Source organism: Lepus europaeus, chromosome X (genome assembly GCF_033115175.1).
Source record: "Lepus europaeus isolate LE1 chromosome X, mLepTim1.pri, whole genome shotgun sequence".
Taxonomy (NCBI): domain Eukaryota; kingdom Metazoa; phylum Chordata; class Mammalia; order Lagomorpha; family Leporidae; genus Lepus; species Lepus europaeus.
Genome location: NC_084850.1, coordinates 84062246 through 84087411, shown reverse-complemented (window position 1 = coordinate 84087411; position 25166 = coordinate 84062246). Strand labels below are relative to the sequence as shown.

The following is a 25166-nucleotide window of genomic DNA, read 5'->3' as shown; positions in this document are numbered from 1 at the left end:
CACCTGAGAGGAGGAGTCTGAGCAAAGCATGGTGCTTTCTCATTTAGTTTTTTTTTTAAGATTTATTTTATTTATTTAAAAGACAGAGTTATATAGAGAGGTAGAGACAGAGAGAGAGGTCTTCCATCCGCTGGTTCACTCCCTAGATGGCCGCAACGGCCGGAGCTGTGCTGATCCAAAGCCAGGAGCCAGGAGCTTCTTCCAGGTCTCCCACATGGGTGCAGGGGCCCAAGGACTTAGGCCATCTTCTACCGCTTTCCCAGGCCACAGCAGAGAGCTGGATCGGAAGAGGAGCAGCTGGGACATGAGCCGGTGCCCATATGGGATGTCAGCACTTCAGGCCAGGGCTTTACCCACTGTGCCACAGCACCAGCCCCCTCCCATTTAGTTATTGCTGTGGTTTTACTTCAAGGGCCAAGTGGAGTGTGAATGGATAGGCCTGCTTCTTCAGGGAAGAAATCATCCCTGCCTTTGTCTCTGGTTTTTGTGTGTGATTTCTAAAATAGTCCTGAAATTGAATTTGCATGCAAAGAAAAAAAATCCAGAAGAGGAAATTTCCAAAACCAAATTGTACAAAGTGTTATTTAATACAACAACAAATGGAACAACCCAGCTAGTAATAGATACTTGGCTAAGAGGAGTATGCATTTTAGTACATTAGGGTATGGTATAGCCACAAAATTTGACAACTTAATGAACTCGGCCTGTAAAAGAATATGTATACATCTTAAGTGGAGAAAGATCAAAATAATGGATCCACAGTGACTGTGTCAAATGTATATATGTGCTTTGACAAACAGAAGAGGAGGGTTGTCCCATTTGAAATCAAAGAGACTTTAGACAATAAGAGATATATTTATTGAATTCAAACTGTGAAACAGTTAGTGAATCATTTTTGGGGGGTTCCATTTCACCTGAAATTTACAAAGTGAGAGATGGGACATCCAACATTCTTCTGTTTTTTTTTTTTTTTAAACCATGAAGACAGAAAGATTAAGACAGAACTTAAACTTGGATCCTTTCTGTAGCAGACAGAAAGTCAGAGTGTTGACCTCCTTCTGTGTCACCACTGAGGAGACCCCTTTCCTGTCTCTTACAGCTGACAAAGCATTCTGATGGAAAATTCCAATCCAATCCCAGAACAGTGTATGTTACTGTGTGGAGAAACAGTTTGATTTCCGTCATGAAGTTTGTTGGCACAGCCTGGTTCCTCCGACACTCCCGCCCACCACCACTCATCCTGCAAGGTTTACACCTTAAATATCTAGACAGGGTGAAAAGAAAATTCAGACCTCCAACTTGGGGCTGGGCTGCTGGAGAAGGAGCCAAGGGTGTGTTGTTGATACAGAAGATAGTTCTCTCCTAAGAGTTCATTGTAGGGCTTTTTTTTTTTTTTTTTTTTTTTTTTTTTTTTTTTTTTGCTGGTTCAGGTTTTCCAGCTTTATTCAAGGGACGGAAGATAGGAGGGAAGCAGAATGGGTGGGTATATGGACTAGCAGGGAGGAGAGACTTGTTTTTTCTCTCTTTTCCTGACCAGCAGCTACTCAAGAAAAGCCTCCCCTTATTGAGCACTTACTCTGTGATACTGATCTCCATATCAGCTTGATCAGTATTATCCCTCCATTTTACAGTTGAGCAAACAAGCTTAGAGAGACCTTACCCAGAGTCACTCACCCAGAGGATGTTGGAATCAGGATGCACCCAATACAAATTTTCTAAACCACATACTCCATGACTAGCCTTGTACTGAATACTCAACATGGAACTGTGAACAAGATCAGGTAACAGGTTTTCAGCAAGTTGCAGCCACTGGAGTTTGCATTAGTGGTAAGTGAGCAGATAGATATTGATCAGAGAGCATGGAGCTTGCTCTGATGGGGAAAAACTGATGCTAAGGACTAGAATCAAGAGAGCACAGAGCTTTGAGAACTACTGAGGGGCCCGGCACTGTGGTGTATGTAGTGAGCTAAGCCTCCTCTTGCAGCACCAGAATTCCATATGGGCTCCAGTTCAACTCCTGGCTGCTCCTCTTCCAATCCAGCTCTCTGCTATGGTCTTGGAAAGCAGTGGAAGAGGACACACGTGCTTGGGCCCCTGCTCCTGTGTAGGAGACCCGGAAGAAGCTCTTGGCTCTTAGTTTCAGATCAGCTCAGCTCCAGCCGTTGCGGCCATTTGGGGAGTGAACCAGCGGATGCAAGACCTTTCTCTCTGTCTCTCCCTCTCTCTGTGTATAACTTTATCTTTCAAATAAATAAATGAAATCTTAAAAAAAGTACCACTGTGAGTGGTTGGGTATGGCTATAACAAGATGACAGGTGCTGTCTCATTCACTGCTTTGTGAGCCATGGAGAGGAGTTGGGATTTCAGTCTTAGCATGATGAAGAGCCATGGGAGGGCTTTGAGCAAGGCAGTGATGTGATGTGATTGGAATTCCCTGGTTTAATCTGGCTGCTGTGGAGAACAGGTTGTAAAGGTTCAAGTGAGGATATCACAGTGGTGTTGGGGATATCTCAGTGTTGATGAGGAAATCACAGTGATGATGTCCATGTCCTAGTGGTGATGAATACATCACAGGGGCTTAGTCCAGGGTGGTAGAACAAAGGGAGAGAGATTTGGGGGTTGTGTTTCAGATATATCTGACAGCACTTCCTGATGGATTATAGGTAGGGGATAAAGGAAAAAAGGAGTCAAGGTCACATGAATTGGACTCTGAACACCTCAGCTTCCCCTCTCTGCCTAGGATGTGACAGTTGAGATTCTGCAATCAGTCTTGAAGCCTGAAGCACTGGCACACACTGGAAAACTAATGCATTCTTTCTTGCATTTGAGCCAGTGAGACCAAGAGAGAAATGGGAGAGTGTGATTATTTATTTTTACAAGTGAACACTTTTTTCTGAGACATAGAAAGATACACACACACACACACACACACAGAAAAAGAGAGAGAGAGAGAGGGAGGGAGAAAGAGAGAGAGAGAAGAGAGATCCCATCCTCTGTTTCACTCCCCCAGATGCCTGTAACAGCCAATGCTGGGCCAGGCTGAAAGTGGAAGCCAGGAACTAAATCTGAGTTTCTCAGTTGTGTGGCAGGAACTCAGTTACTTAAGCCATCATCTGCCATCTCCCAGGGTCTGCATTAGTAGGGATATGGAGTCAGGAGCCGGACCTTGGAATTAATTCCAGGCACTCTTATATAGTACATGTGTCTTAACTAGCATCTTATTCGTTAAGCAAAACACCCATCGCCAGCACTGTTTGAATGCTTAATGAATACTTATTTAATTCTCATAACAGCTGCTTTTATTATTCCAGAAGGTACAGGTTGGTAAGTAACTTGAATAGGCCCACCCAGCTAGTAAGTGACAGAGCTGGGATTCAGACTCAGGTAGTCTCTCTCCAGCGTTCTACACAACCTTTTCTATGCATTCATTCATTTATTCATGCATATATTCAATATGTGATTACTGAGAACATAATATAGGACAATACAAAAAGTTTGTAGAAAATTAAATTAAAAGTTTATTTTATGCAAAAAATACTTGGAGTGTTCAAAGTTCATGGAAAATGTATATTAAGAAAAAAAACCTATGTATTAAGAGGTAGAGTAATCTACAAAACTAGATTCAATCTCTGTCTTCGTGGAGTTCAGAGTCCAGTAGAAGAGGCCAAATAAATACATAAATGTATACCTGTTAGAAGGACCTAGAATAGGAGATTTGACCTACACAGGGAGGTCGGGGAAAGTTTTACTCAGAAAGTGCCATTTGAAGGAAAACCTAAAGGATGCATAAGAGCTAATTAGACAAAGAAAGGAGTGAACAGGGTTCCAGACAGAGGGACTGGTCTGTACAAAAACCCTGTGGTAGGGAGGAGCATGGTATATCTGAAGGCTGGCAGAATGCCAGAGTAGCTGGAGGAGTGAAAGGCATTGTGAGGTGAGCCTGAAGCCCTCACACAGGCTAGTTTCAGTTTTGCCCTTGAAAGTTTTCAAGCATGGAGCGAACAAATACCTCCGATCATTTTGGCTTTAATGTACAGGCTGACTTGGAGGCCAGGATGAAAGCCAGGAGACCAGTTGTGGGGGCAAGGGACACTGTATATAACGTGGGAGGTATGGTGGTGCCTTGGACTTGGGTGGCAACCCTGGGGCCATGGAAGGATTCAAGCATTATTGATTTTCCTTCTTGAAGAGTGGAGAATTGAGTGTGAATGAAGGCTTTTGAGTATTTACTTATTTGTCTGAAAGTCAAAATTACAGAGCCGACATTGTGGCATAATGGGTTAAGCTGCTCCCTGGCATCCCATATGAGTACTGGTTTGAGTCCCAGCTGCTCCACTCCCAATCAAGCACCATGCTAGTGTGCCTGAGAAAGCAGCAGAGAATGGTCCACGTAGTTGGGCCCCTGCAGCCACGTGGGAGACCCAGAAGAAGCCCCTGGCTCCTGGCTTCAGATTGGTCCAGCCTCAGCTGTTGCAGCCACTTGGGAAGTGAACCAGTGGATGAAGGATATTTCTCTTTCTATCTCTCCCTCTCCCTCTCTCTGTTTGTAACTCTGCCTTTCAAATAAATAAATCGAGAGGAAGAAAGGAAGGAAAGGACAGAAAGGGAGGGAGGGAGGGAGGGAAGGAGGGAGAGGAGAGGAGAGAAAAAAGTCTTCCATCCACTAGATCACTCCCCAAATGGCCATAACGACCTGGTCTGGGTCAGGCCGAAATCAGGAGCCAGGAGCTTCATCCAGCTCTCCCATATAAGTGCAGGGAACCAAGTACTTGAACCATCTTCTATTGCTTTCCCAAGGCACTAGCAGGGAGCTGGATAGGAAGTGAAGCAGCCAGGATACTTAACCCACTGTGCCACAGTGCAGACTCTGCATGTAAAGATTAAAGAGAGAGATGAGAAGGAGTTATCAAGAAAGGCTCCTGGGGCCAGTGCTGTGGCACAGTGGATTAAGCCACCACCTGCAGCTCTGGCATCCCAAAGGGGCGCCAGTTTGAATCTGGGCTGGGCTTGAGAAGAAGAGCTTTGGGGTGGGCTTCCTGGAGGACAGGAAGTCTGGGAAGAGCAAGGAAGGATCATGCCAGGCGACAAAAGGTGGGAAAGACACACTCTGGAGAACTAGGCTAGAATGAGTCCAGATGAGCTCTAGGAACCTGTTTAGTCTGAGTATCACCCAGCAGGTTAGCACCCCTGAGTTTCCCTGCCTAGGGATGATGTTGGCTGCAGAGTGTTAGGGTGGAGAAGTGACTTTTTCCAGAACCCTCCTGGCTCACATAGAGATGAAAAACTCCAGGGCACTGCTTTAGACAGCAACTGAACTTCCCCCTAAGAGCCCAAATGTGTCTGACTGTTCCTTGCATTCGCCCAGTCAATTGCTGCCACACTCTCCATCAAATCCCCAACTCACCTCTGAATTTGCCTGTCCTTCACCTCCTCTCCTGCCCTGATAGCTCTGTAAAGCCAGCACTGTGTGTGGGAAGGCAAAGGGTCCACAGCATGAACACACAGGCTTATCAGAAACTCAGTCTCCCCTCCCCCTCCACACACCAAGCCACACACAGGGAGAAGGGATGGAGGTGTGGGGTGAAGGGGAGGGGAGAGACTGGTTCCTCTCCCCAGGATGCCACATGGCTGGCCTGGATGTGGGAGTGGGGGTGGGGAAGGCACTTCCCCAGAGCCTTCAGGGAGACCTCTAGCCTCTCCTGACCACAGCATTGCCTGCAGGAGGCAGCAGGGGGCCCCAGGCTGCTGGGAGGGTCAGGTCAGTCCTGGAGTGTGTGTGTGTGTGTGTGTGTGTGTGTGTGTGGCAGAAGGGCAGGCAGTGCTGGGAATGTGACCATCTGAGCATGCACTTTTGCATTCCAAGTGGTGGGTCTGGATTATCCATTTCTTGGATTTCTCCAGACCTCTGCTCTTTCCATCAGAACATTTTTTTTCCCACCTGGAATCCTTTGACCACAGGGTGTAGCCACAAGTTTGTCCAGCCAGGGCCATATGCCAGGTGACTGCTGGCTGTCCATCTGGCCCAGGCAAGAGGGAAAAGATAATTTCCAGAATAGAGGAAGTCCATGGGGGCAGGGGCAGAAGGTGAGGCCAAGGAGCAGCAGTAGTAGTCCCAGTGCCCAGGCTAACCACTGAAGCCTGGCCAACAATACTCAGCAGGCACTCCTTGTTTAGGACAGGTTGCCATGGTATTTTGCCTGCTGGTGCAGTGGGACTGGAAAAAAGCAGAGTGATCCTGAGGGTGGAGTGTTGAGGGATGGTTAATAGCAGAAGGAGAGGAGAATTGGACTTTTTACCCCGGTTTCAGTTGGGAGTTTGAGTCAGTAGCAGGGTGATGTAGCTGCTACTGGCAGAAGCTCTGGTGCCCTTAGGCCCCTAGGGACTCCTGCCACTATAAGTGCCCAGCTGTAATACTTGTCTTACAAGTCTTCCCAAAGGCCTGGGTAAATGGCTATGCCATGGCTGTGCTCCCACAGGGGATCTTTCTTATGACTTGTAAGCTCTGTCTAGCCCTGTGGCAGGACTTGGACAAATCTGTTTATTCTTCCCACACTGAGCCAACCAGCCATTTCACTGGCTGGTTGTCAGCCACACTTTACCGATTTCTGTTCTGCCTTGACATTAAGTAGCAACCTGTAGCTGTGATAGTACAAGGGGTGAGTGATCATTATAGTGAGTTCAAACTCCTGGGCTTGTCATCTAAAGACTTCAACAATTAGTCTTTTACAACTGCACTTCAAAAAGTTTATGGGAATACGGAATTAATTTTTGGTGCAAAAATTTTTTTTGAAATCTGTGCACAATTTTTTATAATAAGCATTTTGTATTAGATTTTTGAAGACCATTCATCATAATCCTCAACATTCTAATGCCACATATGTAGACCCCCTAAACACACACACACACACACACACCCCTAAATGTATACTTGGCATCATGTTAAAAAAATACATGAGGGCATGGCCGGCGCCGGCACACCGGGTTCTAGTCCCGGTTGGGGCGGCGGATTCTATCCCGGTTGCCCCTCTTCCAGGCCAGCTCTCTGCTATGGCCCGGGAGTGCAGTGGAGGATGGCCCAAGTGCTTGGGCCCTGCACCCGCATGGGAGACCAGGAGGAGGCACCTGGCTCCTGGCTTCGGATCAGTGAGATGCGCCGGCCGTGGCGGCCATTGGAGGGTGAACCAACAGCAAAAAGGAAGACCTTTCTCTCTGTCTCTCTCTCTCACTATCCACTCTGCCTGTCAAAAAAAAAAAAATACATGAGGGCAGCGTTGTGGCATAGTGGGTAAAAGCCACCGCCTGCAACACCTGTATCTCATGTGGGTACCAGTTTATGTCCCAGATGCCCCACTTCTGATCTAGCTCCCTGTTAATGGCCTGGGAAAAGCATCGGAAGGTTGTCTAAGTGCTTGGGCCCCTGATACTCACATGGGAGACCCCGACGAAGCTCTTGGCTCCTGGCTTCAACCTGGCTCAGCCTTTGCCATTGCGGCCATTTGGGGAGAGAACCAGTGGATGGAAGACCTCTCTCTCTCTCTCTCTCTCTCTCTCTCTCTGTAATTCTTTCAATTAAAAAAAAAGAAAAAAAATATGAGTAGTGGATAGAATGTTTGCAATTTTTAATTTGTGTGTTTGACATCTCACGGACACAGGTATGGTGCCAAATTTCATTTGCAAGTTGACAATTTCCAACTCTGTGTGTCTAAATATATTGGATGATTAATATTTGCTGAGTAATTGATGTATCTAGCCATATGTCCAGGCCTTACCTGCACTGACAAGCGGTGCAAATTAATTTGATCTCACTGAGCTTTTCTATGAAAATGAAACATAATGTTCTGCTGTATAAGAGGGCTTGAAAAAGTTCGTGGAAATTGTGTATTATGGAAAAGCTATGCGTGAATTTCAATTTTTCTGCACCCAAATAAAATCATCTTTTAATGCAATTTTTCATGAACTTTCTAACCACTCCTCCCCCAATAAGAAATAGGTTAAGGAAAGTTATTCTGGCATATTATCAATTATGAACATAAAAAGAGGAGCTTGTTTCTCAAGAAATGCGAAGAAGCAAAAATCACAGACCTCCAATCCTGCCTGTTTCTCAGTGTCCAACTTAAAGTTCCCCTCCTCCTTGAGATGCCCTCAGCCTCATGCCGCTGGTCAACATTTCTCACTCGTGTCTCCTCCACGGTGCAGTTCACACTCGGGCCATGGCTAGTAGCATATTCCGCTGTTCTCTTCCAGGACGGTCAGTTCTCTGAAGGCTGGTTTCATTCCTGATTCCGTCTGCACACCATAAACCTGCAGCACAGAGCCTGCACTTGAATAGCCACTCCAGGAATAACCGTTGGGAATCAGTGGCCTTCCTCCTTGTTGGGGTTTGTTTGGATTGAAGGGTGCTGCTGAAAGCCCCAGAGTTTCTCCCTGGGGAGAACAAGTACTTTTCTACATGGAGCATCCTCCTTGCCTCCCCACTACCCAGCAGTCTTTTCCCTTCTATACTCATGTGCAGGTCTTTGGGCTCTGTTTATTTGTGTCTTCTTTCCTTACTGCCTTCCCTGCCTCATGCAATACTGACCCTCTCTTTTCCCTGCTTCAGATCCTCTTTCCAATAGGCACTTGGAATGAAAAATCCTTCCTTCAAAGTTGTGTCATAGGCAGGGGTGAGAGTCGTAGAGGGTTGAAATCACTTCATATCCCTTCCCTTCCTTTGCCTTTGGTGCTGGGCAGGTGAGTTTATTGTGTGAAATAAAATATACATACAATTTACCATTTTAACCACTTGAAGTATATTGCTTAAGTGGCATTAATACATTCACATTGTTGAGCAACCATCACCACCATCTGTCTCTAGAACTTTTTTGTCATCCCAAATGGAAACTCTATGCCCATTAACCAGTAATTCCTTGTTCCCCACTTCCCTCAGTCCCTCATAAACCACCATTCTACTTTCTATCTCTATAAATTTGAGTACTCTAGGCACCTCATATAAATGGAATCACACAATGCAAAAAACTTCAATTTTCTGCAGATCCTTTCCAACACTTGTGTTTTTTTTTCTGTTTTAATAATAGTCACCCTGATGGGTGCAAAGTGATATCTTTTGGTTTTTATTTGCATTTCCCTAATGACTGGTGATGTGGAGCATTTTTTTTCCTGTGAAAGGCAGATAAGTTTTTGACTTGTCAATGAGACTGCAGTTAGCTTTGTTTTCCAGGCACTCTTGGAAGTTGGAAATGCCCATTGTTTTGTGGGTTAGAATGACCTTGATTTAAAGAAGGCTTTGTTTACAGTCAGTTGCCCCTGAACTCCTCACATACTTTGAAGTCTGCAACCCCACAGCCTTCTATAGCCTCTCCCTACTCTCTGTCCATGCTTGTGGACCAAGCATTCCCTAAGCCTTTGAATATCTTTGGTTCTCTGTTGTCTTTGACCCATTTAGTCCCCTCCTACTGTGATAGCCAGCCAGCCATCCTGAAGAGGAAAAGGGGAAAAGGAAGGAGGTGGCAGGTTTCTTTGGATCCATTTTTTCTGATAAAAGAAATAGATAAATCTGCTTGTTCCTCCATGTAAAACAAACCAACAAAACCCCACACACATCAGTTTTGTTTGTCTATCAAACAGTTCTACATCTTTTAGAAACTTACTTGTTCTCCATTAGTTTAAGATGAAGAATAGAAAATGTATCTAGGGGGGCTGGCACTGTAGGCTAAGTAGCTTAGTAGGCTAAGCCCCTACCTACAGCACTGACATCCCATATGGGCACTGTTTCTGATCCAGCTTCCTGCTATGGCCTGGGAAATCAGTAGAAGATGGCCCAAGTGCTTGGGCCCCTGCACCCATGTGGAAGACCCAGAAGAATCTCCTGGCTCCTGGCTTTGGATCAGCCCAGCTCCGGCCCTTGAGGCCATTTGGGGAGTGAACCAGCGGATGGAAGACCTTCCTTTCTGTCTCTTCCTCTGTTTGTCTGTAACTCTGCCTCTCAAATAAATAAATAAAATCTTTAAAGAAAAACAGAAAATGTGTCTATAAGAGGACAAGTATCAAAGTGCCTGAATTTGTCAGTAAAATGTCATTTAGGAATTTCCTTTGCTGTCTGATCTCTGAGTGAGTGTAAAGAGATGGTGACTGTCATGGAAATCATAAATAAGACCGAAATGTAAGCCCTTCCAAGTTCTTAGCAGACAAGAGTTACAGCCAGAGCATTTCCAGTTGGAGACGGGACACTGTCATGATCTATTCAATCTGCTGTAACAAAATACTGTAGACTTGGTAATTTGTAGACAGTGGAAATTGGTTGTTCGCAGTTTTAGAGGCTGGAGAGTTCAAGATCAAGGCACTGGCAAATTCAGTGTCTTGGGAGAGGCTGCTCATCCTAGATGGTACCTTCTGTGTGTCCTATCATGGCAGAAGGGAGGCAAGCAGACTCCCTTCTCTCAAACCTATTTTATTTTTTTAAAGATTTATTTATTTGAAAAGAAGAGAGAGAGAGATCTATCTTCCATCTGCTAGTTTACTCCGCAAATGGCCACAATGGCCTGTGCTGGGCCAGGCAAAAGCCAGAAGCCGGGAGCCAGGAACTTCATTCAGGTCTCCTGTGTGGGTGGCAGAGACGCCAGTTTCCAGGCCATCTTCTGCTGGTTTCCCAGGCTCATTAACAGGGAGCTGTATTGGAAGTGGGACAGCCAGAATTCATACTGGTACTCATATCGGATGCCAGCATTGCAGGCAGCTTTACCCACTCTGCCATGACGCCAGCCTTATAGGGTGCTAATCCTGTTCATGAGAGCAGAGCCTCGATGACCTAATCTTCTCCAAAAGACCCCACCTATTAACATATCACATTGGATTCAGGTCCTAACGTGAATTTTGGAGGACTACCAGTGTGTTCTTTGGTGTCATCTTCCTCTTAGGGTCCTCTCACTGATCCCCACTATGCATACCATACCAGGTGGCAGACCTAGATCTTTTTCCGTTTGTCTCCTGGGACATCTCGCATCCTCAACAGGACATTTATAAAACACTGCAAGAGTGCAAGGAGAAAATCTTTGCAAAAATTACAATTAGCAACATGTTAAATAGACAGGTTTCCTAAGTGTAGGTTTTGGATCCAACTTGAACCACCAAGGACCAGGGCATCATGGTCGGTTCCTCACCTCAGTTCATTCTAGTGCAGCTCCCTGCCTGCCTCTGGGGGTTGGGTGCTATCTAACTTTCCTCTATCTGGGAGGAAATTCCAGATCAAGACCAAAATAGACCATATTCCCAATCAGTTGTTCATCGGGGCTTCTGGCTCCAACCTGGGTCCCTGTCTGAAGGGTAGCTGTGCCACAAGGCAAATGGCCTTGTTCTCTACAGCCAGCATCCCATGGTGGGCCTGTGTTCCCCTGGGAGTGGCAGTGCATCTTATGCTTCTGGATAGGACATGAAAGAATATTATTATTTTAATAGCAATGTATTTATTTTATGGTTTTCTTCCATTTAGGTCACTTGGTAGTGGTTTTCCATTCACATGAATAATACAGAGTCTCTTTAAAAGAGTGAAAAATCAAAAGAAGAACATTAATTAAATAACAGTTCAGGGGGTATGTTGATATGATAAAAATTGAGAAGATAGCCCAACAAGTGACTGGAGTATTTTAGATTCACCTGCCTCTCTAAGAAAAACCTTATATAAGGGACAGTTGTCAGAAGGGTCATGTGACAGGAATTACCAATATTCTCTTCTAGGAGCCTTCTCATTTCTGGATCTCTTATGCTTTCAGGTAAAAACCAAGGAATACCTAGAATAGGTTTTTGTCTCCTCTCTTTGAGAAATGCTGCTAATAGTCTCCATGATGATCATAGTTAATGGAACCATTGACTACATTTTGTGTTCTTGTTATCTTCCTCTAATGCTTTCTTGCTGTAATTCAAGGTAGAAATAGTTGTGTCTGTCTTAGTCCACTTTCTGTTGCTAAAACTGGATACCACAGGCTGGGTAATTGATAAAGAATGCAGGTTTATTTGGATCATGGTTTTGCAAGCAGGAAAGTCCAGGAACACAGTTCTGGCATCTGCTCAGTCTGTGGTGAGGGCCTTCTTGCTACATCTTAACATGGTGAGGCAGGGCAAGCTAGCGTGGGTCTCTCATCCTCTCCTTAAAAAGTCACTAACACTCTGTTGCCCATCCCAATCCACATGACTCACCTAATCTTAATTATCTCGCAAGGACCCCACCTTCACATGACATCGATATGTGAATTTGGGGATTATGTTTCTAATACATGAATTACAGGGGACACATTCAAATCACAGCAATGCCTAAACCTCACATTACTTTTCTTTAGAAGAGTATCTTCATCTCAGTAGTTTACCTCCCAACTTCAGCCTGGACCTTCCAGAAGAGGAATTCTAAAATCTTTGCTCCTTTTGCCCCACACTATCCCAGCCCACATCCTCCCAAAGCGTTGCATAGGAAGCATTGAAATTCATTTTGCTCTCTAGAAATTCACACTAGGCTCATTCCCCTATATTTGCAAGACTACTCCTTGCTCCATTGTGTTGTGGGCATTCCCCAACACAGTGGAAAGGTTCTGAAGAAAGAAGCATTTGTATAATCCCTACCATAAGCCAAGTGTTGCACTAGGCCTTCTATCTCATTGAGTTCTTTGAATTCTCTCATCAACCCAGTAGATATCATTTGACACCTGAGCAATCTGAGGCACAGAGAAGCTCAGCAACTTGCCTAAGATCACTCAGCAAAGAAAGAGCAGAAGTTGGGATGTGCTTCAGGTTTCATGACTCCCAGGCACTTGTCTCTGCCTCTGTAAGGGTTTGCTCTTTCCTGCCTGGTGCCATTGCTGCTTGGACAGCCAGCAAAAGGTCTCCACACAGGGGCTTTCCCTCGTCTGCAACAACAGTGAGCTTAAGAGGAAAACAGATTGATTAAAGTTGAATTTGTCCTAGTGGGAAATTAGCCAGAGCATCTCTGAAGAGCCTTGGGCTGGGCCCAGTTGGCTGTCAGGATGTGGCCTGGAGCCTCACTTCCCTTCCTGGCCCTCCCTTTATCTCACTCTCTTCCACTGCCTTCTGCTCCCTGACCCCACTGCCCCTTTCGTGGGAGCTGAAAAGCAAGCTTCTCAAGAAGGAAATGGCTTTTGTTATTTAACCTGGATATCTGTCTACATGTATGTGCCTTCTCTGGAAATCTATTCATGGCTGAACAGGGGGACCAAGGTCTCCTTAGTGCCATTTGTTTGCTTTGTTGAGGTCTTAAAATTAAACCAAAGAGAGCACCTTTTATAGCCATACATCACTGTCTCTGTCCCTACCTCTCTTATAATCACTGATTACAATCCTATTTTTACAAAATATCATTGATGAATGATAAACATATAGGCCCTTAGCCTGGCACTTGAACTCCCAACAGCCAATCCAATCTCAGGCAGCTTTTCCAGTTTTACAACTCCTGCTTCCTTACTCAATCCTCATTTTCCCACTGACCAAAACACTCACCATACCCCCAACACTCTTGGCTTTCTGGCCTCCTTTTTCCTTTAAATCTCTGCTTATTAAGCAACTTTATGAAGGAGGAACAGGTCAAATACAAAGCCAGGAATGAATGGCATACTTACCATGTTTATCTTCTGTGAACTGTAGTTTACTTCTCTCTCAACAGTGGCTGATTACCTAGCCCACTTACCTTGTCAAATGCATGTGATGATGAGACAGAAGGATATGAAAGATTCTTTTTTCCTATAGCTTTAATGGGATTTAGTCTCCAAACTCATACAGGACTTTGACGTCATAAGTGAACAGTACCAAGAGGGTAGACATTTAATCCCATTATGGCGCTTAGGAGGTGAGCCTAGTGAGAGGGCCTTAGGTCTTTGGGGGCATACCCTTCTCACAAGAAGATGGTTATGGTCGGCGCTGCAGCTCAATAGGCTAATCCTCCGCCTGCGGCGCCGGCACACCGGGTTCTAGTCCCGGTTGGGGCACTGGATTCTGTCCCAGTTGCCCCTCTTCCAGGCCAGCTCTCTGCTATGGCCCGGGAGTGCAGTGGAGGATGGCCCAAGTGCTTGGGCCCTGCACCCCATGGGAGACCAGGAGAAGCACCTGGTTCCTGGCTTTGGATCAGCGCGATGCGCCAGCCGTGGCGGCCATTGGAGGGTGAACCAACGGCAAAGGAAGACCCTTCTCTCTGTCTCTCTCTCTCTCTGTCCACTCTGCCTGTCAAAAAAAAAAAAGATGGTTATAAAATCCCGACTTAACCATTCTTTCTGCTTCCTGGTTCACCGTGTAATTCTTCATTCACATGTGATCCATGTTGCTATCTGCTGCCCACAGGCAAGATGCCAAACCAAGGGTGCTGCTCAAACTTAGACTTGAACATCGAAAACTATGAACTCAATAAACTTTTCCTCTTTTTAAAGTTAATTGTCTCAGGTATGTCATTTTAGTCATGAAAAGCTAATATACATATTATGAAAAATATGTATGAAACACCATCCAGATGCCACTTCTTGTTACTAAATGAAATTGGCCATGCTCTACAGTTCAGTTCAATGGCACCTCCCTTGTGATGGCTCCCCTGATGTCTGTCCTGGACAGAAGCAAGCAGTCCTCATTTTTTCACTGTTTCAGCACTCAGAGATTCTTGATGGCTTGAATGACTTTTTGTCCAGCATGGGGGTTATTTCTGTCCAAGTCTGTGTATACCCTCTCCAAGGCTGAGAATTTGTGTCAAGGGCAGAGAAGTAGCCAAGGCATCTTTGTTTGCCACATTGCTCAGCCCTACATGTGGTAAATTCTCAAAAAGCATTTATTGAACTTGGGAAACAAACAAGCCAATTCTGTGACTTGCAAGCTAATCTTAAGCACTCCATAAATGTCTCCTCTGAAAGCTGTAGGTACAGGAAAATGTCATGCGGTTGGGGTAGGATGGCTGGAGAGGGAGGTAATGAGAGTCTTTCAAATGACTTAAATGAACTTGTTTCATTGAGTCCTCAGTTTTTTGAGTCGTCATGCAATGCAGGCTGTAGGTTTCCTGCGACTGCTTAGGAAGAAGGAAATCAAGAAAGTTAATCCTGTGCCTAACTGTGGCTTGCCCTGGAGTACCACATGGGTGAGCCAAAGAACAGGACACAGCCTGAGGAACTTGTCTGTGGGTCCCAGGCAGCACAGCAAGTAAGGAGCATAGAAGATCCTCAGGATTCCAGAAGATCCCAGATAGGACGACTTCTAAGAAATCTGCCTGCAGTGCATCCAAGCAACACCTAAAGATGGAAAGCTGCTCCCGGATGACAAAGCTATGTCGAGGCCATGTTAGCAATACTCAGGCCCTGCTAAGCTTTTTCACAGCTCAGCATTTGGGGCCTCCCCCTCTTCTTTTCTACATCATTGAGGTAGAATTGGCATCTACTATATAACACATATTTGAAACATTCAGGTTGATAAATTTTGCCATACATATACAACCACGAAGTCATTACTGTCTTCAAGATAATAAAAAATTCCATTATACCCCAAAGTTTCTCTGTTTGGTCACCTTCAATCTTTATTCATAGCTAAGTGAGGGAAAGAACATGGGTTTACTGGGGATGGATTACTCGTAGATCAGAAAACTCTGAGGAGCAGTGGCCTTGGATTTTGAATCCTGGAGCCAGCAGAGCCTTAGAAGTCAGTTCTTTGTGAGCCAGTGGCAGCAGTGTTTGCAATGAGGATGGTCCTCTGGCACTGTGTTGTTGGAGTGATCGGAGTGAGACTTCACATGTTGCAGTTTTCCCATCAATAAAATGGGATGATTGGACAAGAATATCCCCAAAGTTTCCTGTCAGTCTGGATGACGGGACCTTTTCAATGACACAGCCTTCCTAAACAACAATTTTTAAAAGCATAAAAGAAATGTAATCTATCTTCTTTGCTTTCTCATGCCCCGACTTAGTGTCCTAGCTGAGTGTTATCGATCTCTGAGTGGATTTTTAAGCCCATTTTACAAATAAAGAAACTTAAAGGAGAGATGATATATCAAAGTTCTACTGCTAATATGTAAATAAGCTGGGGTGCAGATTCAGCCCTGACTCTTGTTCCAGTGCTCTTTTTTTTAAGATTTTTATTTATTTATCTGAGAGGTAGAGTTACAGACAGTGAGAGGGAGAGACAGAAAGAAAGCTCTTCCATCCACTGGTTCACTCCCCAAATGGCCACAAGGGCCGGAGCTGCACTGATCCAAAGCCAGGGGCCAGGAGTTTCTTCTGGGTCTCCACATGGGTGCAGAGGCCCAAGCACTTGGACCATCTTCTACAGCTTTCCTAGGCCGTAGCAGAGAGCTGGATCATAAGAGGAGCAGCCGGGACTAGAACCCGTGCCCATATAGGATGCCGGTGTTGCAGGCAGAGAATTAACCTACTACACCATAGTGCCGGCTCCCCTCCAGTGCTCTTGACATTGCCCCACACCCCACTTAGTCATAGTTTTCCCACAAATGCAGGTTTAGTTCTCTCCATGTTGCTGGCATGAGTAAGGGTCCTTGCATGCAAAATGCAGTCTGCTTTCTTTCTGGCTCAATCTGGGGACCACCCACTGCTCATCCCTTCAGGTCTCTAGTGGGGATAAAGGGTCAAAAGAGATGGGCTCTCTGACTTCATAAATCACCAGATCAGACCACAGTTCGGGAATCTTAAGTTTTCTTAGGCTGGAATTTTCCAGAAAGTGGAAGCTTTCAAGGTATGTAATTCATTGTATGCAGCCTGCTGGTACCATGTGCAGGCAAATATTCAAGATAAACCCCAGTTTAGAGAGCACGAGCCTGCAGAAAATCTTGGAATTAGGAAGGAACTGTACCTGCCCTCTGTGCTCCTGGATTGCTTTGGGGTGTAACTCTCTAGGGCCCCTGGTGTGGACTGGGATTAGGGTAGCACTGGGCTGAGCTGCATACAGTCACTTTGGTGCAAGCATGTGCTGCAGCAGCTGCATCTTTTATCACTCCCTGGAGGAAAAGAGGAGGGCCAGTTACTTTTCCTCCCCTTTTTAGAGACCTCCCTCCTGCCTGCCTGCCTGCTGAACCCAAGTGTAAGATGGGAAGGGCATACCTGGATACCATTCTCAGCTTCGGGGGATTAATTGGAGGCAGTAGCAGGGCTGTGAACCGGCCCAGAGAGTTCCTTAGCTAGTACCCAGAGTAGGTACTCAGTAAATGTCTGTTAACTGATTGAATGAACTCATGCCTGGCACTGTTGTGGGTACAAAGACGAATTGGCCCCAGTCCCTGACTGCAGTAGAGAAGGAGGGATAAGACAAGCACATAAATAATTGTTACACAGGACAGAATGTGATAAACTCCTTGAGAGACAAACAATGAAGAGCTCAGAGGAGGGACGCTCACATCTGGCAGTGGTGGGGGAAGGGGCTCCAGAGAAAACTTCCTGCCCGAGGTGACATTTGAGCTGATCTTGAATAGGGACTGGGATTTCTACAGTGGCTGAGGAATGTTTGTGTGGTGGGGGTGGGGAAGGAGGGCGGGCTGCATTCCAGGCCCCAGCAGCAGACTGAGGGCCAGAAAGTTCCCTGAGGATGTCCCCAGAGAGCACAAAGAACTGCAAATCACTGATGTTCGCGGAGCCTCACTGTAATGGCAATGGCGTGTTTTCAACCTCCTTCTTGCCACGCCTTGATCTGAGTTCCTAAATAGCCAAACAAATTTGGCCAGGGTCCTTGCTGACTCATGAGCCAGCCAGCCAGAAGTGATATTCTGGCAGTAATTTCTTCATGAAAACCTTCCTCCCCAGATCACCACTTTGCTAGGAACAATAAAACTCCCTGACCTGGGACAAGGCCATGGAGGTAACAACAGTGAGTGGCTTGCTGCACCCATTGTCCATGTGGCTGAGATGTGCCATTGCTGGGCAACAATGGGGACAAGTGTGTGGGTGTGGAGGGCACATTATTTTGCATAAGGTGTTCCTTGGGCTGCCCTAAAACTACATGGTGGGAAATTGAGTAACAACATTCCTAGTTGTGCTATCCATAGGCATGAGTTTGGGAATATAGGAGCCCTTTGCCACTCTCTGCCTCTTTCTTTGTTTCCTAGTTTCTGTCTAAAGGAAGTTAGTACTGTTATCTGGCAAGCTGAATGGTTTCACTTGACACGGAAAAAGATGTTGGATTCAATTCAACATACACTTTCAAATATATTATCTCATTGAATCTTATCAATAGGAATAGTTTTCACTTTACAGACCAGGAAACTGAGGCTTGGAGAAGTTAGATGACATGTTAAGGAGACAGCTAGGAAGGTGAAAGTGAAGCCTAGGTCTCCTAACTACAAGTGACCCCTGCTGCACAGAGCCTGAAGACTGGGAATTCCAAATTAGTTACAGATAAAGGAATAGACAAAGGAGGAAAAGGGGGGAGTGCAAGTTAGGCAACCACCAGACTGGAGTGTACTACCATGGAGAATAAGACGCTTGAGGATCAAAAAGAAAATTCACAGTTTCATTTTCTGTATGGTGGGATCTAGTGGTCTCCAGAGGATTGGAAAAAGAGCAGAGATGGAGCTCCTACTTACCAGGGCTCACAGCTGCCCACTGTGCACCAGCCATGCCATCACAGCGTGCCAGCTGTGCCCACAGGACAGCTCAGTTCACCTCCTCAGGGTTGATGTCATGGAAGGGCAGCCTTCAGAGAAGGGCCACTTACTCTGTGGAAGGAAAAGACTGCAGATTGGTGCCTCCTCACACGAGACACCAAATGTAAGAAAAAGGGGCACAAAAAAGAAAGGAAACAGAATACGAATTTGCGTATTCTGGACATTTCATATAAATGATATTATTCAATATATCTTCTTTTGTAATAGCTTCTTTCACATAGCAAAAGGGTTTCTGAAATTGATCCATGTTGTAGAATGTATAAATGAACCATTCCCTTTTTTTCTCTGAAGAAAGGTACTTGCTTGTGTAGATAAACCACATTTTGTTTATTTATTGACTGATAGACCTTTAAACTAAGTTTTTGTATGAATATATGTTGTCAATTCTCTTGGAACCTAGGAATGGAATTTATGGGTCATATAGTAATTATGTTTAGTCTTTTCAGAAACTGGCAGACTGTTTTCCTAAGAGCTGTACCACTCTCCACATCCTTATCAACACTTGTTATGAAACGTCATTTTTATTGTAACCATCCCAGAGGGCTTGAAGTGGTGATTTGCATTTCCTTAATGACTCATGATGTTAAACATCTTTTGATGTGGTAGTTGGCCATTTGTACATTTCGTTTTGAAAAAATACCTATTCAAATACTTTACCCATTTATAATTGAATGGTTTGTCTTTTCATTGTATGGTCATAATTGTTCTTTATCTTTCTTGATAGGAGACTCTTATCTGACATATGATTTACAGATATTTCCTACCATTCTATGAGTTGTCCTTTCACTCTCTTGATAGTGTCTATTAATAAAACTTTTTTAATTTTTGTGGAGTCAAATGTACCTCGTTTCATTTGTTGCTTATGCTTTTGGTGTCATATTTAGGAGACCATTGCCAAATCCAAGGTCATAATGCTTCATCCTTATATTCTAAAAATTTTATAGAGTTAACTATTATACATTGGTCTTTAATTTTTATATTTATGTAAGGTGGGGGAACTTCAACTTTATTCTTCTGCATATGGCTATCCAGCTGTTCCACCATAATTTGTTGAAGAGACTGTTCTTTTCATACTGAATGGTGTTGGCACACTTGTCAAAAATCAATTTTGCATAGATGAATGAGTTTATTTCTGGACTCTCAATTTTATTCCATTTGTCTACATGTCTATCTTTATGCCAGTACAATATGGTTTTGATTATGGAAGCTTTGTAGTATGATTAGAAATTCGGAAGTGCATATCCTCTAACTTTGCTATTCTTTCTCAGGAGTAATTTTTTCTATTTGGAGTTCCTGGGAAGTCCGTGTGAATTTTAAGATTAGTTCTTTTATTTATACAAAATGGAGACTGGGATTTGAATAGTAATTTCACTGAATTTGTAAATTGTTTTAGGTAACATTGACATCTTAATAATTATTCTTTTCTAATCTATGAACTTAGACTATATTTCCATTTATTTAGACATCTTTGCTTTTTTCAGGAGTGCTTTATAAATTTTAGCATAAATCTGACCATAAGATAAAGAAGAGTCTATAGGTGACACCAGCAAGAGAGCTGACTGCAAGTGCCTGGTGTGCTTCCCTCCATAATGAGGAATCAGAACAAGGAAATAGAGCCGAGGTTGTGTCACAACAGGCTAAGCCACTTCCTATGATGCCAGCATCCAATATGATCACCAGTTTGAGTCTTGACTACTCCACTTCTGATCCAGTTTCCCGCTAAGGCACCTGGAAGGGCAGTAGAGGATGGCCTAAGTACTTGGGCCCCTTCCACCTGCAAGGGAGACCTGGCTGGAGTTCCACTTGACTCTAGCCTGGCCTAGGCCCCAACATTGCCATTTGGGGAGTGCACAGTGGATGGAAGATTCTCTCTCTCTCTGTCTCATCTCTGTGTGTATAAGTATGTCATTTGAATAAATAAATAAATAAATTTTTAAAGGAAATAACAGCTATTTCACTAGAATGTTTGAGGCAGAGCATCAGAGCATAGTAGGATATAGTAGGGATGTTGATAGCCTTATAAGGGAACTAAAGCACACAGCATCTACCATTCCATTTCTCATTATCGACCCTGAACCAAAGGGAACTTTGCATGGCAGGGAAGCAGGAGGTCCCTCATGCCACAGACACCTCAGTCATTTACTTCTGGACAACCCTGTGGCTCTTGCAGGCCCTATGCCTAGTTTTGGAAGCCACTGGATTACTGTTCTGCTGCCATTGCCCTGGAATTGAAATCACTATGTTAAAAAGACAGCTGCATTCTCATGCTTATTGCAGCACTATTCACAAAAGCCAAGATGTGGGATCAACCTCAATTGTCTATCCATGGCTGAATGAATAAAGAAAACGTGAAATAGCTACACAAGGGAATATTCAGGTATAAAAAGAATGAAATTATGTGATTTACAGCCACTTATCTTATGTTAAGTAAATCAACCACAGGAAACTAATATTTCAAGCTTTCATTTATAAGTGGACAGTAAAAAACTGATAACAAAGTAGAGAATAAAATAGTGATTACCTGAGCCTGAAAAGAACAGGCAGGAGGGGATAGAGAGAGGATGACAGGATGTTTGATGAGTACGGGAGTGTAGTTGCATAGGAGGAATAACTTCTAATGTTCTATATAGCATGGTAGCATAACTATGATTGACAAAAATTAATTGTATATTTAAAAATAACTAATACAGAGGATTTTTAGTGTTTCCCACACAAAGAACTGAAAAAGGCCTGATATGATATATAAGTCAGTTACCCCTGATCTGATCATTACAAATTATATGTATACATTGAAGCATTGCACTGTACTCAATAAATATTTACAGTTGAGACAGGCATTGTGGTGTACTAGGTAAAGGCACTACTGCCTGCAGTGCTGGCATCCCATATGGGTGCTAGTTCAAGTCCTGGCTACTCCACTTCTGATCCAGCTCCCTGCTAGTGTGCCTGGGAAAGCAGTGGAAGATGACTCAAATGCTTGGGGCCCTGAACCCATGTCAGAGAGCCAGCTGGAGTTACTGGCTCATGGCTCCTGCCTGACCCAGATCCAGGTATTGCTGCCATTTCAGGAGTGATCCAGAAAATTGAAGACCTATCTCTATGTATATATGTAAGTCTGCCTTACAAATAAATAAAATAAATCTTTAAAAAATATTTACAATTACTGAGTGTCAATTAACAAATATATATATATATATATATATATATATATAAAGTACAGAAACAGATTTATTCATGTTTTACTCTTTTTGATGTTATTATAAGTGGAGTTCTTTCATTAATTTCATCTTTGGACTATTCATTGCTAATGTTCATTATATATAAAAGCAATGGATTTCAGTATTTTATCTCATACCCTGCAACTTAGGTGAATTAATTTATTAACTCTAATAGGAGTTTTTACTGTAGGTTCTAAAAAGGCATTTGTGTATATAAGATCATGCCCCTGACTAGACAGAGTTTTACTATTTCTTCCTTAATTATTTACATGAATTTCCTCCCTCTCTCCCTCCCTTCCCCTCTACCTTCCTTCCTTCCATCATTCCTTCTTTCCTTCCTTCTTTCCTTTATTCCTTCCCTTCTACTCTTATTCCTTTCTCTTATTTTTATATTTTTTTCCTGAATGATCTGGCTAGAATCCCCTGTACAGTTTTGAATTAAAGTTGCTAGAAAGAATAATGGTCTTATTCCTGATCTTAGGAGGCAAGCTTTCAGTCTTTTACCATTGAATATGATCTTAGCTCTGGACTTTTCATAAGCGCCCCTTGTTTTGTTTTGGAAATTATTTTCAATTTCTCATTTTTAATTTCATCATAAAACGTGTGGACATTGTTAAACTTTTTTCTGCATTCCATTAATGTGGTGTATTTCAGTAATTGAAAGGTAGAGTTACAGAGAGGGAGGGAGGGAGTGAGGGGGAGAGAGAGAGAGAGAGAGAGAGAGAATGTCCTCTATCCACTGGTTCACTTCCCAAATGTCCTCAATGGCTGGAGCTGGGCCAATCCAAAACCAGGAGCCAGGAACAACTTCTGCGTCCCCAATGTGGGTGTGGGGGCCCAAGCATTTGGGTCATCTTCTACTGTTTTCCCAGGCCACAGCAGAGAGCTGGATCAGAGGTGGTGCAGCCAGGACTCGAACTGGTGCCCATATGGGATACTGGCACTGCAGGCGGTGGCTTTACCAGCTACGCCACAGCACCAGCCCCGATTTTCATATGTTGAACTATCGTTGCATTCCTGTGAGAAATTCCATTTTGAAATGGCAAATAATACTTATAATTTACTACTACTGGATTCAGTTTCTAGCATTTTACTGGAGATTTTTGTATCTCTATAAGAAATATTATCTTTAATTCTCTTTCCTTGTGATATCTTTGACTTTGATATAAGGGTAATGCTGGCCTAATAGAGTAAGTTAGGAAATATATAAGAATTGGTATTAATTCTTCTTTAAATGTTTGGTAGAATCCACCAGAGTACCCATCTAATCCTGAATTTTCTTTATTGAGAGATTTTTGATTACTGATTCAATGTTTTTACTTGCTATAGTTCTGTTCTGATTTGTTATTTCTTGTAAAAGATATCTATTTATTTGAAAAGCAGAGTAACAGGGAAAGGAGAGAGAGAGAGAGAGAGAGAGAGAGAGAGAAGCAAGAGAGAATGAGAATCTTTCATCAGCTGGTTCGCTCCCCAAATGGCCACAGCCAGGAACTTCATCAGGGTCTCCCACATGGGTGGTGGGAACCCAAACACTAGGCCCATCCTCTGCTGCCTTCCGAGGAACATTAATAATAAGCTCGATGGGAAACAGAGCAGCTAGGATTTGATGGCACTCCCAAATGGGATGCCAGCATCACAAGCAGCAGCCAATGCCAGGCCCAGATTTTTTATTTCTACAGTCAGTTTTGGTAGCCTGTGTGTTTCAAATAACTCATTTATGTCATGTAGGTTGTTTTATTTGTTGATATAAGATTGTCCATAGTATTCTCTTCAAATTATTTTTAGTTCGCAAAAGTTGGTAATAATGTCCCCCGCTTATATTTCTGTTTTTAGTAGCATGAACCTACCTTCTTTTTTTTTTAACTTTTATTCAACGAATATAAATTTCCAGTGTACAGCTTATGGATTATAATGGCTTCCCCCTCCCATAACTTCCCTCCCACCCGCAACCCTCCCCTCTCCCGCTCCCTCTCCCCTTCCATTCCCATCAAGATTCATTTTCAATTCTCTTTATATACAGAAGATCAATTTAGTATATATTAAGTAAAGATTTCAACAGTTTGCACCCACATAGAAACACAAAGTGAAACATACTGTTTGAGTACTAGTTATAGCATTAAATCAAAATGTACAGCACATTAAGGACAGAGATCCCACATGAGGAGCAAGTGCACAGTGACTCCTAACGTTGACCCAACAAATTGACACTATAGTTTATGGTGCCAGCAACCACCCTAGGCTGTCGTCATGAGTTGCCAAGGCTATGGAAGCCTTCCAAGCCTTCCAAGTTCGCCGACTCTGATCGCATTCAGACAAGGTCATAAAAGACAGGGTGAGAATAGTAACCAATGATCCTGAGAGTGGCATTAACCAGGTCTGAACAATTATAGAGTATTAAGTGGGGAAGAGGATCATCAGTACACACAGGTTGGGAGTAGAGCCATTGGAGGTAGAGGTTATGATAACGAAGGAATTAGGCCCAAGTGGGCTAGACAGGGTCTAGAACAAAGGACAGAGTCATTATTAGAGGAGCTAAGAAAGGTGCTGTCTAAGCTACAATTAAGTTTCCTGATTGAGAGGTAAATAGAACCTGACAGAAGGGGCTTGATAATAATCTGTTGGGCTTTAGGCCTTGTAAGTTAAGAGGCACAGACTTATCTATCTGTTCACATGGGGTACTTCCTAGGGGGAGGCACTCTGTTGACTTTCATGACTTAGCTGGCCTGGGAGGAGAGCTGGCCAGGTAAAGGCAGGTGGCATCTCTAACAAGAAATTTACAGTTCTGCCTTCAATGTTGCTGACCCTACTTGGCCGTCCCCTCAGCTGCAGTGGTTACGTTGGAAGTTGGGCTGAGTGAAGGGCTTTTCAGCTTAGAGCCAATAAGATCTGTGGCTCTGACCTGGGCATCCTTCGACTCCAGGGCAGGTCCATTTCCAGTGATCCAACTCTTGGCAGAGCTGCCAGGGCTCTTCACAAGCTGACTTCTGCTGAAGCCCAGGCTTACCACATTGAAAGCCACTGCAGTGGACTGGCCTGTTGGGTCTCCTTGAGGGCAGATCACTGTACAGATCAGCCATTAATAGGCCTGCCACCCATTGCTTCTAATGCCTAGCGTTCTTTTCCTCCTGGTTTGTGTTAAAGCAGACCAGAGGATGCAAGTCAAGGGAGTGCCCATGTCCCATCTCTAATCTTCAGTGGCCTGAACTACAAGACTATAGTCACAGGCATCTTCTGTAGTAGTTTTTCTAAGGTAGACAATGCCCATGAGGAAAATTATATTCTCACTTTAAAACTTTCTTTCCCTTTGGTCTGGAAGG

General features: G+C 43.9%; 1 protein-coding gene across 2 annotated transcripts in view; it reads left to right on the top strand.

Annotated features, from left to right (window-relative positions):
* Nucleotides 1-25166, top strand: part of NHSL2 (NHS like 2) — a 313196-nt gene that overhangs the window by 43103 nt on the left and 244927 nt on the right. The gene's annotated exons all lie outside the window — the stretch shown is intronic.